At 34.9% G+C, this 17,856-nt stretch overlaps 1 pseudogene; it reads left to right on the top strand.

Annotated features, from left to right (window-relative positions):
* The first annotated feature begins 4,260 nt into the window (after nucleotides 1–4,260).
* On the top strand, nucleotides 4,261–13,439 carry LOC116120127 (annotated as a pseudogene).
* Nucleotides 13,440–17,856: the final 4,417 nt, after the last annotated feature.

The following is a 17,856-nucleotide window of genomic DNA, read 5'->3' as shown; positions in this document are numbered from 1 at the left end:
TGTACACTCGTGTTCATGCACAGCCCACGTCTCGAAAGAGAAAACATGAATTTGGAATACTCTGAAATGTGTTTCCCCTCATTATTTCCAGAAACTGTATTTGGAAGAACATGCTTTTTTCCCAAAAATGAGATTTCCATAATTTTCTTATATAATAAACCATATACAACAAGAAGCATATATAGAGCATTATGAATCATAAATAGACATTCAAACCTATTGAATTTTCTTACGTGCTACGAGTTTATTAACATCTATGGTTAAGGATTGCAACTTTGCCTTACGTTTTATAATAAAACTAAACCTATTGAATTTAGCACTTCAGCTGACTTAATTTGCCATATCAAGAGATTCAATCACAACCAAAAAATTAGTGAAACAAGATGTATATCATTTACGCAGTACAATAACAGATTCCCACATCATATTCTGAAAAAAAAGGTTAAAGAATGTCGGCGAATTTTTTTTTATTATTTAGCTCCTTTCAATAATTTTATTATAAAAGATTATATAGAAAGCCAAGGACTGCATGCAGTATGCAGATACAAAGGATTTGATATTCTTATATTTACCTTTGAAAATTAACAATAAGAACTTATTAATCATCACAGTTACATTAAATTTTATTTACTTATAAACATTCTAATATTGCTAGAGGAAGCATCTTTTGTCCTACTTGCCATAAAACATGGAAGTAAAGTTCATAACTGATATCACATGAATATGCAAATTAAAAGGTATAAGCAATTACATAAAAACAGTGGTTGGTAATTCAGTAAATGATGTAATGAGACAGACATGATGTGGAAGAATTCATTATGCCTTATACTTTCATGTCATTGTTCCATGTATTTGTAAGAAACTCCCAGTCACTGTCTTTGACGTACTCAGGCTCCGTTTTCATACCTTCAGCCTTGTCCTCACATTGCATGTACGCCTTCTTCCAGTTGTGGTGATAATCGCCGTAGCATGCCGCTAAGGTCAGCCGAACACATCCCTTCGTCCACTCATCATCGAGATGAACCTCAAACTTGGACTGCATGGAAGCAATAAGTCAGAGGACATAATTAAAATAAAATACAATAAAAACATTGTCAAAATGTAAATCACACATAGGTCAGAAACATTAACCTCCAAACACTGCATCAGTGTTTTTTGCTATGGTTTCGGGATTTTGCCTCGAACTTCATCAAGATTCTAATTTAGGCCTAATAAGAATTTCTATATTCGTTTCTTTTCCACAATCTTTTTGTATCTTGCTGCATTAGCACTACAGTCCCACTCGTGGGTCTCGTATAAGTCCAGCTGCTGCCAATAGCGGTTGAGAAGGCTGTAGTACTGAGTGACTGGTAAATCCGCTTGACGCAAATCATGAAGTATTCCTTCTATCTCAAAGGATTCTGCATTATCTTTTTTATCCGAGTACGTTTCCTTGGCTGCTTCCCAGATTTCCTGGACAGTTCCATAGAGCACAAAATCATCTCCAACATCGGTATTCATGGAGTTGATCAACCATGAAATAACCATGATTTTTTCTGCCTTCCAGACCTTTTGAATCTCGGAGCATCCTCCGTTGGTTGAACTGCTATTCCAGCAAGGTAATTATCCTTTCCTCGGCCTCTTACAAACATCATCACTGAATTAGACCATTGGATGTAGTTTTCCATATTCAGTTTGTGCCCTGTAATAGGAAAAATTGAGCCATCAGATCCACCATGTCTGTTGGACTCGGAAAATTCATGGTTGTTGTTTGAACTAGTAATTCTTTGACCAGTTGTGACTTCAGAGATATTCTCGGCAGTGGCTTCTTTATCAATTGCCATTCCGTATTTTGTCATGGCAGATTGAAAAGAATGGTTTCAGCAGATTGAGATTTGGGGGAAGAGCTTTCAACAGGCAGAGGGAGGTTTCAGCAGGAAGAGCAGAGGGGAAAAGGTGGCAGAGAGGTTTCAGCAACCTCGGTCTGATACCATGAAGATTTTTGGAGAGAATTATAGTTACTATTATCTCATGATTATGGCTGGAAACAAACCAGCTATTTATACAGGTTTTATACTAGAATCAAGGCTGAAGATCTGGTAACAACAACAGTTGTATGTCTTTGACGGTTGTATATTTGTGATTCTGATTTCCTACAGTTTCCATAAAATATTTAAACTTTTATTCATTTCTTTGCATACAAACTATTAGTAATTTCTTATTTCCCTCACTATGTTTTTTTCACTGAAATATTAGAATGATGTGCATAAGGGATTAGTCAATAGAGGGTTTGGAGATTTTTGTTGGCTCTAGTAAACATTTATTTGCATACACCATTGGAATTTTTTTTTTTTTTTTTTTTTTTTGAGTATATATATGCAGCTTTTGTCAAACTGGACTGGTATAGTCCTTTTTCTACCTTGTTTTTGTCTATATTTTATAAGGTATAGGCTGATTATGTGAACTTAAATTATATTCTATATCCTTACTGTGTCTTGAGGATATAGTGTATATTATTTGGTATGGTCTCAGACTCTCAGTTATGGAATGAAGTTATTGTCTTGATATATATGAAGTTATATATTCATATTTATTTATTGTGGAACTAATACATCATCATGCATGCATTATTCTTTAAGAAAAAATAATAATAAATAAAATTAATACATGCAGCAACATATCTTGCATTCCACTATAGGCCTTGTAACCACAATTGCACACTTTATTTAATTTTGAAACTCATAGCCTCCCATCCATCATAAAATTCTTGTACCATGAACTGGCATTAGAATGACTTATACCATAATCCTTGGGAAAAAAAAAAATTATGTTGCTACTTAGAATTTGTGGAGAAGAATTAGAGTCGAGTGTTTAAATGGCTATAACTGGCTTTATACACAACCATTTTCAAATCTAAAATAAAAGCTGTGACGGTCATGTGCTTTTATTTCTTCTAAGGATATTTTCATAATTAATGGCAAATGGACATTATTTCATATGTTTATTAGGGGCTATTTTGGTCATTTAACATTTAGTTAGCTTTCCATGCCAAAACGTGGTTGAAAACCATAATTGGTATGCGCCTGTCTTTATTGAAAACCATAAGAGGGTAATTGTGAAACTTGCTCATTTGCACATAAGGTCTTTAAAAAAAAACTCTGACGAAAAGGTTAGGTTTAATTTACCCCCTGAAAAAGGTTTTTTAGGTTATTTTCTTATTTCTACAGGGTAGGGTTTAGAACAATTTCTTCCGTGAGCTTTAAAGAAAATAAAACATATTTAAGGGTTCCAAATGACACTTTCCATCCAAAAAGTTTCAAAGTATCACTTTTTCACCCAAAGTTTATATTCCATATATACTTAAAAATACATTTCACTTTCTCATATTCGACAAGTTACTAAGAGCCAATGTAAGATGGATTTTGTTGAGTGGAAACCAGTGGATCGAATGATGGTGATCAATCAAATATTCGTTGTCGGAATCAACCAAAAATCAGCTAAGAATAAGAAGTCGTAGCTTTATGGTGGTCTGCAGTTGACGAGAAATCAGGTGTCAAAGTGAGAGGCGTTTTCTAGAGAGGAGATCAAAAGTTCACATGGTAGTGACGTAGAGAATTTTTGCGATCAGAATTGGCCGAAATCTGCTTAGGGTATTAATGGAATATTAACTTTGGGTGGAAAGTAGTATTTTGAAAATTTGTGGGTGGAAAAGGGTCATTAAGGCAAACCTTGGGTGGGAGAAATTATTTAATCATAAAACCTTTTACTTTACCATAATATTATTTTCTATTATATATTATTTTCAATTTCTATTTCTTCAATTTTTTTTTTTTTTTTTTAACTGAGATGTTCGAGACAGTTTACGTACACCTCAATTAATCCTTATAGTAGACTCTACAATCCCAATGAACCGAGTAAGATACAATTATGTATTGAGATAAGTGACTCTAAAGTTGGAACCTAGGAAGTTAAAGAAAGGAGCACATCTCCTTGATCACCAGACCAACTTTTTTTTAATTTTTCTTTTAACGGTATAAAATAATAATATTATTAACAAAATTTATATAATAAATAAAAATAAATATTATTATTTATACAATTAAAATAAAAATTGAAGAAATAAAATTTAACAGAATATATAATTAGAGAAATGGTTTTGTAGTCTCTATTAATCAATTAATCAATTTTTTGGGTGCATTTGTCAGTGTCCGAAACTCTTGGATGTATTGGTACTTGAGCAAGAAATTGTTCTATTTTAAACCGGTCCTGATCCACCATAAAACGAAATATTGGTACGGAAGTCTTAAAGTAAGATCCCTTGCTTCGCTTTGCCTTGCCTCTTGCCCCTTTGAAGGTTGGCTAACTTAACTACCTCCCGTGTACCATCACCTGATTATCAAATCACTTTTTCTCCCTTCAAATCGTTGGAGTTGGCTATTACTAATACTAGTAATCAATCTGGAAAATTGAAGCAATGATTGTTTGAAAGAATTCTAGGGTTTTGCATTATTTGAAACAATGAGCAGCAACAGCAACAACAACAGCAAGAATCAAGATCTGGGCTTGTTCTTTCTAGAGCGGGCTCGGTCTTCAATTTGGATGGGCGTTGAGGAGGACGACGAGGAGGCACCAACGGAGCTTAACACAATCAACAGTTCGGGAGGGTTCCGTGTGGTTTCCCCCGACAAGTTATCGGTTAAGTATACCAGCGTCAACCTCCACGGCCACGATGTCGGCGTGGTTCAAGCTAACAAGCCTGCACCCGTTAAGCGCCTTGTCTACTACTTCGAGATTTTTGTAAAGGACGCTGGTGCCAAGGGCCAGGTTGCAATTGGCTTTACTAATGACTCTTTCAAGATGTGCAGGCAACCCGGGTAACTCTGACTTATTATTTGGACTGTCTTTTAAAATTCTGATAGCAAACTTGATAAAACAATTATGAACATCCTATAATTTGTTTTTGCACCATGGTTGGGTATGTCTGATTGGGGCTTCTTTTGTGCTATGGGTTCCCAATTTGGTATTGTGTTTTAAGATTGTGGTTGACAGTTTTGTGGGGATGGATCTACTAAAGGTTTCTTTAATGAAAAATAAAATAATAATAAAAGAATTGGAGTTTATAGAAGAGCCTCAGTTTAAATTTGTGAACAAACTGTCAACTCATTAAGATTGACTACTAAAGTATAAGATGAGTTGGAAACCAACTTAAGGTTTCATGCTTTGGCATTATTTACTTAACAAAACAGACACGGGTTCTAGCCAAGTTTATTGAGCTTCCGCTGAAATCCTATGTCTATATACTTTAATTTTGGAGTCTTTTTTTGCTTTTAACAATAAAGATGAGATTGTTGATGGTTGTTTGCAGCATCATTCCTGGGGAGAGGTTTTCAGTCCTCTTTTTGTTACTTAGTATATCTTGGCTAAGGCCCCAAACAGATGCTTGTTGATCGGAGAGGGAATTTTGGTGGAAAGAGAGGTGATGGAGACAAGTGGTGGCCACCTTTAAACGTTTGCCAGTGGCATAGTTGAAAAAAAAACCATCAAAAAGCCTGAATTACTCATTTTGTTTCAAATATAGACCAAAAATTTTGTCCAACAGCTAATTAGTAAGCCTAGAAGATATAAATTGGTTAAAAAGTTATTGATGCATTTGTTTTTTCAAGAGTCTTAAATGTGGAATCCATAATTCGTTGTCTATTTTTTTATTTTGTTCAATGGTCACTGTTAGTTTTAAGTTTTACTGTTTCAATTTAGCTATCTTTTAGCTAGATATGTTGTTTGTATGTTATTCTCTGAAGTATCAATGAATGGATAAATAGAAACTGCATCTTAACTTTAGTTTCTGGTGATGCCATTTGACTTGGATACGATGTTAATGCCCAATCTTATCTTCTTTTCCTCTTCAACCCTTTTGTTTTTTAAAACCCTTAGCAATTGTTCACCGCACGTAATACATCCCATAAAACATTGTTCATACTTCAAACTCAGAAATCTACCTAAATCATTGGTTCTGCCACTTAGTTCTTGCCTTTAACCATAAGCCATCTAATGGTACCAAAACAAACCGACAACAGCCCTTCCCTTTTTTAAGCTTTTATATTTATAAAAAGTTGCTACTTGAGATTGCTTCAGAGTTTTAGATTAACTCTCCAACAAGTTGTCTTATTTACTCCTATATCATGGCATAAAACCAATCAGTATCAATAATGTATTCACTAAAAGTCAGAAGAAAAAAAAAAAACATTCATGTAAATCCAATAAAATATGAATTTGTAACTTTTATTCACTTTCATTCTTATAAAAAGAAAGCACTGTCACGTGTGAAACAATTCTTCACCATTTTCACTAGGAAACACAAGCCACCCTCCTTGAAAGTCACACACACACTACACACATCGTCCTGCCATCTGGATCATAAAAAAACTCCATTCTACACACATACTTTCATCTTAATTACAATCAAACATCATTGTAAACGCATAGTAGTTCCATCTGAATCACATACACTAGACACAATCCTGTTACTAAAATGCTTTTTGCAATTGAAAAGATAAGGCTCATCAACTATACAAAAATTAGGTGTATGTTTTGTGTAGTTTCCATGAATATATATATTTTCATTATGTGAAAACATATATATTGCTTTCCTCAAGAAATTATACTATTTATATGCAACACCATGTTGATATGTACTCACAGAAAGTGGAACAAGAGTTCATGGTCTCTAGAAGGTTTTTCAATAGGGGTTTGTTTTTGTTTGTAAATAAATCACAAAGTTGAGAGTTTTACTTTCCGTAGGTTGTTTTTTTGTTTTTGTCAATGAGAAAGAATGGGTGTGGGTGCCAATCTAGGCTGTAAAGTTAAAATGTGTCTTCTGAATGCTTTGCAATGATTATTGACCTTTTTTTTTTTTTTTTTTTTTTTTTAATCTTATCAAAATCAAAATCGTTTATCATTTATGTTATAGTTATCAGGATCAACTGTTTTTCAGGATTAGCAGTCTGAAATTTATGAAATCATAGTGTTGATTTCTTTATGCCAAACCTCAAGGGCCTCGTTATCTTATTTTAATTATTTTTATTTCTTTTATAGAGGATGAATTAAGGGGGAAGACATCTTTCTTATACCTGTAATAGCAGTTGAAATGGAATTTACTTGAATTTTTCTCCACTGCAATTTAAGCTATCGCAAAATTTGGACAGTTTTTTTTTTCTTTTCGCTTCAAGTCTTAAGAGATGTCTTGATATACCCAGTATTTGGTTAGCAAGATTGTTATTGTTTCTTATTTAAGGGGAAAAAAAAATCTGTGGCTTGTTGTTTTACTGAAGTGGTTGTTGCGCTCCATTATTTGGCAGAAATATCATGACCACTTGCAGTTGACAAGTACACTCATTTAATTACTACTGCCGTTGAACAAACAGTGTGTTATTTGAGTATTCTTATTTTAATTGATTGTTATTATTAGCCTGGAGAACTAATAAACTTCTTCCATGGAACTGTTAAACTAATGTCAAACTATTCTTATAAAAAAGAAGTTATGATTTATATCTTTAACCTTTTTGCCTCGCTTATCCCTTTTGAAGGTGGGAGCCAACAGTTGTGGTTATCATGGGGATGATGACTGCTTTATCATGGGCAAGCAAAGGGAGAGACTTTTGGCCCAACCTTTACGTCTAATGATACTGTTGGTGGTGGTATTAACTATGCTTCTCAAGAATTTTTTTTCACGTAAGGAAGCTATATTAATTATGCTTTACTAGCTATGATGTTTTAAATGTCTTCCCAGCGATCCTCATCATTGCATGTTCCTTTGTTTGATGCCAGTAAAAATGGGCTTTAGTAGGAACATGTCTAAGAGATAAAGGGTCCCTTGTTTCCAACCATTGCAGTTCACGCCAAAACGAGGAGTATGTATACTCTCTTTTCAGTATTTTGTATTTTACTACCTTTTAATCTATTTGAAGTATATTTGGTGCAAGATTTACAATGAAAATATCATTTATCTATAAAATGAGTAATGCTACACCTCCAACCTCTTCTCACAAACTTTCTCTCACAACCCTGACGTGGCGCTCGTAATTGGTTAACCACAATTTATTAGGTGTGACTCAGGTGGACCTATTACGAGCTACCCAATTTCGAGTTGTCCAATAGGGTTTTGAGAGGAAGTTTGTGAGAAGAGGTTGTGGGTGTAACATTTTCCTTGTCAAATTATTCTACTATTTGACTTTGTTCGGTTTTATTTTGCTCTCTTTATAAAACCATCCATATAGTTTTTTTGCCTTTAGACACTAGTCTACTAACCTACTTGTTTATTGGTATTTTTTCAAGGCTAAATTTCATTGTCCTCACTGAAATTTGAGTAAAAGTCACACATAACTTCATTTGTTTTGAAACTTGTCAGACCAAACTCGAATTTTTTTAAGATATTTTTAGGAACCTCCCCCCCTCTAGAGAGGTCTTTTATGTTTTTCTAAATTAGATGGTTTTTCTAGTACTAGGTCATACCATAAGAGGGGTTTCTGTTGTGGTGTTCAAGGTCCATTTAGATCTAAAATTGATGATATTCATCAACGATGAAGTTAGTTAAATTTCTATTTGTTATTAATTTTTTTTTAAATGAAATTGCAAAAAAGAAACTCAGTCCTTGGAGTTTTAGTGGGAAAATTTATAGAAATAAAATTACTTTATTTATGTCTTTTCATACTGACCTTTTCTTTTCTTTTTTTTTTTTTTTTTTTTTTTTTTTTTTTTTTTTTTTTTTTTTTTGTTCCCTATGTTCGTTTAATTCTGATATTTGTTTTCATCAATTGGATAGTATAGAAGTTCAACTGTGCACCTCAATGCTGATGCACAATTGATTATAATGAAAATTTTGCATCTTGTGGCAAAAGTGTTTCATAATCTTGCAATGCTCTTGATCACATTGCAAGCGAAGTATTTTTGTGAGAGACACTATAAATGATCTATCTTTGAGTTCTTAGTCATGGGATTTACGCATGACCTATATGCATACCTAGATGACAAAAACTTTAATGGAGTAAAGTTATGGTTCTTTGTGAAGAAATTTGAAAGCATAATGACTTCATTGAGTGAAAAAATGATCCAAACTTGGACCAAGAATTTAGAATTGAAACAAAGGTTTTTTTTTTTTTTTTTTTTTTTTTTTTTTTTTCTCCTTTCATTGATTTTTGATGAAGATTCTAGAGTTAGATTGCTTCCTGTTGAAGATGGACTTTAATTGTGTTTTATGGGTTATTCTAGTATGGCTTGCTTGATGATCACAATAATGCACTCTGTAAGCCCTCTAACTAATATAGAAAGCAAGCTCCAATCAAGATCAAAATTTTGGCATGGTCTTTGGCTCATAGAAGGGTTGACACAAATGAGATCACTCAGATGAGGAAATGAATATCCAGTTTCTTTCTTGAAGGTGTATCGTGCAGCAAAATAGATGCTGAAACCGTACATCACCTATTCTTACATTGCCAACCTCTTTGCACCTTTAACCTGCTCTAGGCTTTCAACCATAGTTGGGTGTTGCTTTCCTCTTGCTATTCCATTTGTATTGAAAAGATTATGGCTTTTAGGGGGAACAAGAAAGCAAAATTATTGTGGGAATGTTGTTTTGATGGTTTGAGCTCATTGGAAACTGAGGAAGTCAACCACAGACTTTAACAACCATAATATAGTGGATAGCACTAAATTATCATGTATCCTTGAGGGGTTGAAGAGGCAAGACCTGGGTCCTTTCCTATTTGTGGCAAGCAATATGTCAAAGGGTGCACGAAATGCTGTACATCCAATAAAAAACATTATGAAGGCCAAAGATGGTGAACATCACAATAGTACAACAAAAGTAACAAATATAAAATCCAAGTTGTAGGTTTGGGTCAGAGAAAATCCTTAGGTAAAGTACAAGAAATTGATAAAGTGGACAGAGAAGGGTTGACAAAGGAGAGTTTTTATACTTAAGGGAGACAAGCTAAATTATACTAGAGTTAATTCTTTACAAAAGTGGTTCCATATAAAATTATTTTATGAGATTAAAAGAAACAGATAGTAAGGAGAAATGGACTTCCTGGAAAATTCATTAAATTTCTTTATAGGAAATGTCATGTAAAACTCATTAAATGCCCTAATAAGATATAAATGTCTTCCCGGTAAATTAACGAGGATCTTTTATAATCAGGTAATGTAATTATCACTTTTGAAAGCTTTTACTAAACACTATTTAAATCAAAATTATGGAATACTTCCAACTTTTCAAAGTCAATCTTAGTCGGGCCTGAAGCAGTTTGGATTTTGGTAAGAAGTTACTATATGCATTGCCACCTGAATGATCCAGTCCCTTCTCTGTTACCAGGCACCTGTGAAGTGTGAATAAGAATCTAACCAATCTACAGCGGATAGGATTATTTTCTTTACTTTTGTCCTGTTTGAGGGTTGTATTGTTGAGAAATTACTGTTTCCTTGTTTCTCTAAATCTGTAAATTTTTGGTTCCCTTTTTTATATTTATAATTATTTTTAGTAAATTTTTTATTTTTATTTTTATAGTTATTCTTTTGTTTTGTTTTACTGAAACTGGAGTAGTTAAAAATTGACCTCTAGAAGGAAAATAATACAGTTACCGAAAGGAGCGCACCGAATGACGTAGCGCAATCCTGACCATTGATTAATTATGAATTAATATTAATCGACGGTCAGGATTGCGTCACGTCGTTTGGTGCATGAATTCGGTGCGCTCCTTTTGGTAACTGTAGCATTACTCCCCTCAGAAACCTTGGATCTTCAAGGCTGATTTACCTGATGCACAGTTAAAGTCACTAATGCTTTTGGTTACTCAACTGCTATTAATTTTTCATAAATTAACCTAACCAAATCGATGTGCCCTTGTAAGCAACGTCATGAATTGTTGTAGTTTTGTAAATGTTTGGAGGAAGCTGGCATTTGGCCTTTTTTGTTGTGAAAAGAATTTTTTGCCTGTATATGGAGTTGAGTGCAGTACTTGTTTTCTTATACTATGCCTGACATAAGGTATAGATGTCATAATTGAGATGGACCCTTAGTATTGTATTTCGAGTATCATATGTCATTTTCCTCTCATGTGTAGCTAAATAAAGATTGTTTAGTATCCAATTCTGTGAACTTGTTGGGTCTTACTACCTGTCCTAATACTTATTCTAGTAATCACATTTACTATTTATTACCTGAGGCTTTGGTTATTCAATTTATGTGTTTGATTTGAATCCTGCAGAGTTCATGTCAACTTTGGGCAGAAAAAATTTGCTTTTGATCTTAAGGCAAGTCTCTTCTTCTGTCATTTATATTTTCCTCTTTACTTTAGTAATGAGCTTGTACTTTTTAATAACACAGCTTTCTATTTTCTGTGTTTCCTAAGCCTTAAGCTTAAGGTAACTACATTTTGGTGCTTGAGGTTTGACCTAAGTAACAGTTAGGTCTAGTAGATTGAGAAAGTAACGATTGGGTCCATAACTACTAACTGCCATTGTGTTTAAAAATTAAAAAAAATATACACCCAACCCTCCCTCCTAGCACAGCCCCTCCTCCATCCCACACCATCCTTGTGCAGCAGCCCCACCCCCTCATAGCAGCCTTGCCCCAGCCACAGCCACTGCCACAGCCCCAACCCAAAACCCAACAGAGCGCAAACCATTTGTATCAGCCAATGAAATTGCTAGCAGTAAAATTTTGAACGCAGGAGTCTCCCCCATCCTAGCAGGCCCCACACCCCCTCACTGCAGCAAACCAGCAGCCAACACCTCTAGCAAGCCGGCAGCCGATCTCTGCACCCCACCCCACCCGAAGCATCACGCCCTCTTTCCCCACCTCAACAGCCCGCATGTAGCAGCCCTTGCAACCTACCCTTCGTTTCATCCACGTTAAATTCTCCAAGTAAGTGCCTCTTCCAAAGAGGTTACGATGACTAGCTTTTGCTTCAGTTTTTGGAGTCTCTGACCTAAGGGAGGTCTAACTAGTGACTAGGGGATGTGGCAAATACGCATTGGAAGACAAAGGCGCTCTATTTATTTATTATTTTTTTTTTTTGGGAAAGGATGTTTGGTGGGGAGGGAATGTAAGAATAATAATTGCTGGTGGTTTTTAGGCAAAGTGGAATATTTGTCCAATGTTGAAACCATTCAACATTAAGGTAAAGGGCAAGGAGCGTTACCTTGGCTATCAATGTTATCCTTTCTCCTTCGCTACTTTTTTTTTTTTTTTTTCTCTCTCTCAAAGCTGTGCATGGAAAAATTTTTTTTTGGGGGGTTTGATTTAGGTAAATTTTTTCCAAGATGTCCTCTTTAAGGAAAACCATTGAAGAAAATTACAAGAAAATAGCCTAAAGATTTAGATCCAAATCGTGCGATCTTCAAAAATCGATAATAACATTGTCAAACTAATGAAAGAAGAGAGATAATCAGTAGCTTCCTCATCCTTTGGATTTATAACTAAGTGAAGACTCATCCAAAAGATGCTTATCATATGTCATGCCATAAATTTATGGTTTTAGCTTTGGATTGGGGTCAAGGGTGGCTCTTTCTCCCCTTGGTTTGTACAGTTTATAATATTTGCATTAAAACCAAAGATGACTCTACATGATTTATCATTTGCAGATATGATTTATCATTTCTGCGATTAGGGATTCAAACCGTGCAATGATACTGGCAGCAGCAGTGCAGCAGCAGTTGCAAAGGTAGGATCTTGGTATTGGTAGAGACGATGAGGAAAGAACTTGAAAGATCTGGATAATGCCTTTTCTGATGGGATTGATATTTCTAATAACGTTGGTGTGTTTTCCAGGGGAGACAAGGATTTTGTCAAGCCAGTGCTGAAAAGGGAGGGCCAGTACATTTCAGCAAGGGGGTGAGATTTGTCCTGTTAAGTTTTCTTCAATCTTTAGGAATGTTGAATGTATTCCTAGGCTCAGGACAGGAGAAGCAATTGTAGTTGGAAGTAGGAGCAAGAAATGTATGATCATGTGACTGAGCTTTAGTAATTGATTCAAACTTTACTAGTTTTAGTGGTATAGACAAAAATTTGTGATCATTGTTGGGTTGGATTGCCTTATCAGGGTGTATGAAGCCAGGGAAAGCCTTTGACATTTGCTGAGATCAGTTTAAAGCCAGTAGAGAATATGATGGTGAAAAACACTTGCATTTGGTTTACTGGAAACCCAGTGAGATGTCTTCTATGTTTTCATTCTTCATAGTCCCCACCATTCGCCCTTTCTGATGGGAAAACCCTCATCTTTTGAGGTTGTTGAAACTCCACAATAGTGTTCTTCTCTCTCTTTCACCATTTGTATTTCTTAAAATTATTTATCCATCATAAATGAAATTCAAAGCAAATACAGTTTGAGTGACTACTGTCCTCTTTTTCTGTACATGTACAGGTGCAGGCTCCTCTTCTCCAGCCTGTGAAGACAGATAGAGTATGACCAGAATTTCATCGGCTATTGTTAGATGGAATCCGATGATCGATCAGGCAATCCTGGGTAAGTTGTTTAGCCATGTTTTCCAGCGGCTTCAGATCTGGGTTTGGATTGGATTCAATTGCAACCACCAAGGACCTAAATTCTTCTGTGTATTGGGGTGTGAGAGTTGGACCATTTTCACTTTCCTGGTGCATAACATTACCAAAAATGTTCTTTAATGTGTTTCAGATTTGTTGCTGAGAGCACTGGCCATCAGTGAGCAGCGACTTTAAGTATGGAAATCAGCCAAGCCTGTTGAGTTGCCAGGGTGCAGCTTATTATGCTGGAAACTTCTGTGTCAGCCATCAAATTTCAGATTGTAGTAGTACTGGTATTATGAGACTGGCTTAGGACAGTTTGCGCTTCACAAATGAAAGAAGCACAAGCCAAAGAGCAAGTACAGATGTTTTCTGAGGACACTTTCAAGTAGCTATTCTCACAATAAGTGATACAGGTATGCATGGGAATGGGCCTGATCGAGGTACTAAACCTTGTGCATAGGCATGCTCTCTCCGTCTCCTCTCTTTTATATCCTTTTTAATGCTGCTGTGTATAGTAGATTATATCATCCATCCAGTTTAGATAGTTAAAAAAAAAAACAAAAAAGGCATCTATGTACACTTGGAATCAGTAGGTTTGAAATTTATGTTAAAATCTTTATGGATGCTAGAGTTGATAAGAGCAGAGCTGATGTTCGTGCATTATATGAGTTAGATATGGAACAGTATATTAGCAAACAGTGGATGATTCATGTACTTTAGTCCTTAGGATGATAACTTTACGGATCATCTTCATCTAAGGTTGTCCTTAATGGGAATGGCAAGATATTATAAATTAATAGCATCGGGAAACTCCTTTCTGATCATATTTCAGAGGGTCACTTATATGTCATAGTAGTAAAAAGCCAAGCTGAATATTACTCCTTGTTAAAGGAAAAATGAAAGTACTAAATGCTATGCAACAGTATTCTGGAAATAGTATGGCAAGATAAGTCATCTGGGTGGTTGTTCTTCTTATTTTTGCTTCTATTGTGCGTGTAATTACAACTTCTTTGTGAGCACGGGGACTATAATAAACTGACAAACACTCTAAAACTATCCGTTGTGTATGCTTGACTATTGAAGAATTGACAAACTTGAAATCTCTTTGAAGCATTAATGACCATTTTACCTAAAGGCCCTTGGTTGTGGAGCCCGGGACCGAAATTGATTCATGAAAAAGGTTGTACACTCTTAATTTAATATGCTAGACATGCATAGTTGACGATTGCAAAAACTTGGGTTAGTCTGAGGAACAATGGATTTTCCATTTAATTCACATTATAGAAAAATAAGAAAAGTGTATCTACTTTTATCTTCTGTTCTGCCAGCATTTGATAGATACAATAGTGAAACATTAATTTTCAGGGGCCTAGAAGAAGCTGTTTCTGTGTGTAAATTCCTCATCCGAAAGGTTAGGTGGAAGCAAGGGTAGTTGGCAACACTGTAGGGCCAGATGATGTAGAAAACAAAGATGTTACCAGAGATGGTCTGATATTGCCGGAATGGATCTCATTCTACCCTCGGTAAGTTTCAGATTGTATTCAGCTAGGAAATTCTATGGTGTGAAATTTGTTTTTGGGTTATCCTGACTTTTCCTTCTCTTTTTTGAATATATTTTTGTAAAAATGGTGGCAATGGCCTTCACACCAAGAGGACGTTACCCTGAAGCTACAAAGAGGTTGATGAGAGGGAAAACACCTGGTCTTTTGATGTAATGATGCAAGAGAGTTAAAAGGACACAATATTTTTTGGAAGTTATTAATTTATATTAATACCATCATAGCTTGTTGTGTAACAATTTGAAAGTAAAGTCATAATTCGAATTCCAAGTTATGGTGCATATCTGTAGGTCATGCTTTCTAGCCCTTAAGGTTTAAACTTTTCTGAAAAATCTGATTTGCAAATGCCTTGTTTTTTCCATTTCTCGAATTGGGATCATTCAATCAGTTTTTCCCTGAAAGTTTTCTGGGCTTTTAGGTGTGCAATCAGTGGCCGTTAATTCATGGACAGTATGGCTATTTATTTATGGTTGATTAACCAATGTTCATGAGCTTTTCTGAATCCTAATAAATCTTCTTCATTGGTGTATTGTGAGTAGGGCCGTTAGCTAAAACCCCTTCCGGTACATTTCATTTAGGCAACTGTGCTGCACACCCCTCATTAATATGGTCGCTTTCCTCTTTGTATCATTGGTTGAAACTATATATTTTCTACTCTGTTTTTTGGGCTTTTACTGACTGGCGCTCTCATGAGTAAGTAATCTTTCCTTCCTTCTGTTGTGCTAAAACAGGTGACACCATTTTGCTATGCTTTTCGCGCTATGCTGTCAGGGATAAGAGGATCAACATTGGTAAGCTGCAATATTGTTATGCGATTGTACCATAGATATTGTAGTGTGAAAGGATGCTCATCATGAGTTTTTTCTTCTCTTTTTTTTTTCCCCTCATTTTTTTCTGAAAGGCTTTTAGTAATTGCATTCTATCATGTGACCTGCCATCATATCTTTTGCCATGCTGTGTATGTATGATTATATGCTAATAAATATTCTGGAACTGTAGTGAAAGATTATGAAGTCATGCTGTGGGGGGATTTTGTTGACAGGCTTTTTAATAATAATGAGACTGGTATTGAAGGAAATTAACTTCGAACACCATACTCTGGTGCCCTAAAACTTTCACTTTTTTTTTTAGCCTCAATAACAGCGGCGAACCTTTTGTCTCCAAAAAGATAGCTATGCAAATACCAGAAAGTCATTGACCTTATTTTGTTCTAGCATGGTAAACATCTAGAGCCTTAATATTGGACTCCTGAGTTTGCTTGAATATGAGTTCTGAATTGGTTCATGTGGAGCTTGCGAGACTCATTTTCTGGGAATAAAATTCCTGTAAAAGCTAAATGTGATGCTTTTGTCATGTAATGTACATATATCAACAGCAATTCTTTATGTTTGCTAATCTGAACATTACAATGGCATTCTGCTTATTTTGTGTACTCAGATCATTAACATGCCGTGGGATCGAATGCGGTTGTGAATGCATGGGGTGTTGTGCCGGCCCTTATAGATATGGCATTGAAGCAAATAAGGGTGACAAGAGAGAGAAACATCCTCGTACATGTCATCACGCACAGGCAGCGCCAGTGGCATACATGGGAGCACCAGTTCCAAGATGGCGTACTGGTGTAACACAGAACATAGTTGTCTTGTTCCCAGTAGCGTGTGTATGTTGTTCTGGTTCCCATTAGCGTTTTCTTTGGGAGAAAAATTCAAATTCTGTAAAATTGTGTAATTTTGGTCACTTCATATTCGTGTGTGATTAAGGAAAGTACGCATTTTTAACTGGAATTGTCATTTTCAGTTTTATTATTTTCAGTTCCCAAAGCTAAAATAATAATAATAATAATAATAATAAATCATGGATAATTTGTTTAGCCTTTTTTTTTAGGTGATTAGATGTCTTGACAAAGATATGATATTTTGAAACTAGATCTGTGTAAAGAATATTTCAGAGTATATTACCGCCCAGATTTGGTCTCTCATTGATCCCAATTATTGTTAAATTGTTAATTACATTTTATTTTTAAAATTACTTAAAATTAAAAAACACGTAAAGGAGTTATACGTATTTAAAAAGTTGTATTTTCTCTTTTCAATCATAAACTTAATTCAATTAACACTAATTTATTTTTCAAAACAATGAGATGTAAATTTAGAGATCGAAAGAGTTTGATTAAGATCAGTAAGTTGAAAATGGAGATGAAATTTTATGATTGTAAGTGGTGGTGTTAATTTTTCGTGACTTTTTTATTCTTCTGTACTTTTCTAAAATTTACAAGTAGTTTGATGTGTTCAAATCCTTATAACTTATTTTTTTTGAACTTGAAAAATATTAATGTGAACGGAATTTCATGTGTGAACTCTTTTAATCCCCTACTTGAGAATTAGTTAAATGATAAAATTTCATTCAAAACAAGAATCATAAAAAATATTAAAAATATAAATAAAATAGTATATTTAGAGTAAATGGGAGTGTAGAAAAACATGCCATGTGTCAAAACATTTTATGGGTAAACTTTGAAAGATAAAATATGGAAGGGACTAAATATCCACACAAAAATAATGTAAATTATAATATAATGACCAAAATCATAGATTATTTATAAGTCTCCACAAAAATTAATGTCATCGTCACTAAATATGATCACTCTAAAGTATTTAAGTATATGCTTTGGGCATAGAGAACGACAGGCATCACATGAAACGAAGGATGAGATACAACTTCTGGCAGCCTGCGTGGTACAATGGACCGTGTCACCAATATACGGTTGTGGAGCTCGCGGCT

The sequence above is a fragment of the Pistacia vera genome, unplaced genomic scaffold (assembly GCF_008641045.1).
Source record: "Pistacia vera cultivar Batoury unplaced genomic scaffold, PisVer_v2 Contig926, whole genome shotgun sequence".
In the NCBI taxonomy this organism is placed as follows: domain Eukaryota; kingdom Viridiplantae; phylum Streptophyta; class Magnoliopsida; order Sapindales; family Anacardiaceae; genus Pistacia; species Pistacia vera.
This window is presented reverse-complemented; position numbering and strand designations above follow the sequence as displayed.